The sequence below is a fragment of the Otolemur garnettii genome, unplaced genomic scaffold (genome assembly GCF_000181295.1).
Source record: "Otolemur garnettii isolate 467f Iridium unplaced genomic scaffold, OtoGar3 scaffold00066, whole genome shotgun sequence".
NCBI classification, from domain to species: Eukaryota; Metazoa; Chordata; class Mammalia; order Primates; family Galagidae; genus Otolemur; species Otolemur garnettii.
In genome coordinates, this window is record NW_003852461.1 from 2,008,355 (window position 1) to 2,010,978 (window position 2,624).

Genomic DNA, 2,624 nt, shown 5'->3' on the forward strand with positions numbered 1-2,624 from the left:
GCCATGCCTGACACCTCATCTGCCAGCTGGGGTGACACCCTTTCCCTACGACTGCTGTTAGGCTCAGATGGGGTGTCAGATAGGCAGGTATACACATATAAAGTTTGCGCACACTTAGCTTTCTGTGCTTTACACAGAAAGTGCTTTACACTTGCATGCCCACTAGCTGATTTGAGCCTTGACTGCTTATGAGGTAAGGGTAAAGATCAGGCCCAATTTACAGATGAGAAAACTGAGGTAAGGAGCGATTAGGCGGCTTCAGGGAGAAGCATGATGGGCAGAGGTAGCGTGAACTTTGCAGTCAGACAAGATTGGTGCTTTGCCACTTAGTTGACATGTGCCCTTTACTTGTCTGTAAAGTGGGTGAGAGCCGCTGTGCCCCAGAGTTGTCATGCATATGAAATGAGATTCGAGAACTTAAGTGTCGGGCAAACAGTATCTCATCCCTTCTTCTTTCCCCTTCTCCCACTGTGTCTGTCTGACTCAGAGAAAAGGCAAAGGAGCCGGGGCCAGGCCAGGCCTCTTGTCCTGACCAGGCTCCAAAGAGTGGGGTGAGCCCTTGGCCTCGGGGGTGGGGTGGTGGGAGCTCCCTATGCATGGGAGACCACAATGGCATGATTTCCCCACACAACTGTGGGTGCACCACATCCAGAATCCACTGTGAACGGAACCCTCTCCCTGCATGCCAAGTTCCTGGCATTCTGGACCATGACCCTGGAGACCTGGAGCTGGGTGGACTCAGCTGGCCACTAAGGCAACAGTAGGTGGTGTGAGGGCCATTCCACATCTGCCCTCTAAGCAAATTTCCTGCTGTAGGCTGGGCCCGCCTGGCACCTGGGCCCTGCCCTAACCTGCCAGCTATCATCCTAAGCCTACGCAAAGCCTATCTCATGTCCCCAGGGCTCCAAGAGGATAGGGCAGGGATGTGGTTGGAGGTAAGCAGGTAGTTTATGTGGGGGGCTGGAAGCCTTGTTACCCATATTTTTCTGAGTGTTGTCAAAACCTTTTTCATTTTTCCTCCTCCTAAATCTGTGGAAGGGGAATTACTATTCCCATTTTACAGGTGGGAGAAAGAGGTTCAGAGAAGGTGAGAACTCTGCTTGCCTGCCTCCAGGAGCAATGTTTTTTGCCCTGCCCTCATCTGTGAGGATGCTGGGAGGTTGGAGGAGGGTGAGGGCCTGTTGGCCTCCCCAGCTGTGGGACTCCTGGGAAGGAAGGTTTGCGAGAGTTTCCAAGAGCCCTGGACAGGGAGCTCCATATCTGGCCCCTGCTGGGTGCCCTGCCTCACACTGTGCTATGGGCTGGGGTTCAAACCCAGGATCCCCATCAAGTTGTCCTGTCACCCTGGTCTGTGACTGAAAGCAGAGAGCCTCCTCCCCAGTGGGCCACTCTGGGGCTGCAGTGGTCCTGGGCTGAGAAGACATAACACACTGCCAGGGAGAGGCCATGTCCTTAGGGGTTGGTGGGTGCTCATCTGAGGGGCAGCCACAGATTCCCAGCACGTCACCTCCAGCAGCTCTGAACCCAAGTCCCATTCACTGACTCTCTATCTTCTGGCCAGCGTCTTGCCATTGGCGTCTTCCCTGGTCTACACAGCAAGACCATTGGTACAAATTAAACTGCTTCCCCAGTTGCTCCAAACCACCCATCGTGGGCGAGTGCCTTGGCTTCTCTGGGCCTGTGTGGGTTCTGCCTAGCTGGACACCTATGATGAGGCCCCCCTTCCATATGTGAGACCTTTGGGGTTCTGTTGATGGCTCCCACTTGTATATTATGCAGCAAGTGCCGCCAGCATTATTGCATTTAATCTTCACTCTGTCCTGTGAGGGAGACACCGTTACTGTTACCTACTCCATAGAAGAAGAAACTGAGGCTCTAATTCTTGGAGCTACTGACCCATGATCTCCTATTGAGAATGTGGCAGGGCAGGGAGATAACCAGCCAGTGCCCAGACTCATAAGCAGCCTTTGAGAGACTCGGTGTCAGAAGTGACCTTCAAGATCATACAGTCAGCCCCATATCTAGCAGTCCCCCTCCCAAAGCAATAGGAGCCCACACCTAGGATCAGTGACACTCCCACAAAGCAGGGTCCCAGAGGTGAAGGGTCACTGGCTCCCTGGACATGATTTGCCTGGGCTCTGAAAGGGCTGATGGCCGGTCTCATTTCTGTGGGCCTTTGAGCTGGGGTGTAGGTGACTGTCTTGGAATCTGGCCTGCTTAGCCTGGTCAGTGCTTCTGGTCTGTGGATCAAGTCCCTGTAGGGCAGTGCAGTTGGCCAGGGTTGGGGCAGGGTGAAGAGTCACAGGAAAGCCAAATTGTCCAGAGACAGAAGTGGTTGACTTGGTGGCCACTGAGTTCTCCATCCCTGGAGGTATGCAAGCAGAGGGAATCCCTTAACAGACTTACTATATCAAGGCCTCAAACATCCAGATGGGCAGAAGAATTGAGGTTGCCCATTCTACCCTGAACATCACAACTCTGATCTAGTAAAAGATATTTCAGTAAGCTGGGAATGTTTCTGTCCATGGACCATCACTCAGTCTTTCAACAAACATCACCTTCCCTCAGCCCCTGAGTCCTCAGAGTTGGTCTCTGCTCTGAGGGACAACTAGGTGATGACAGAA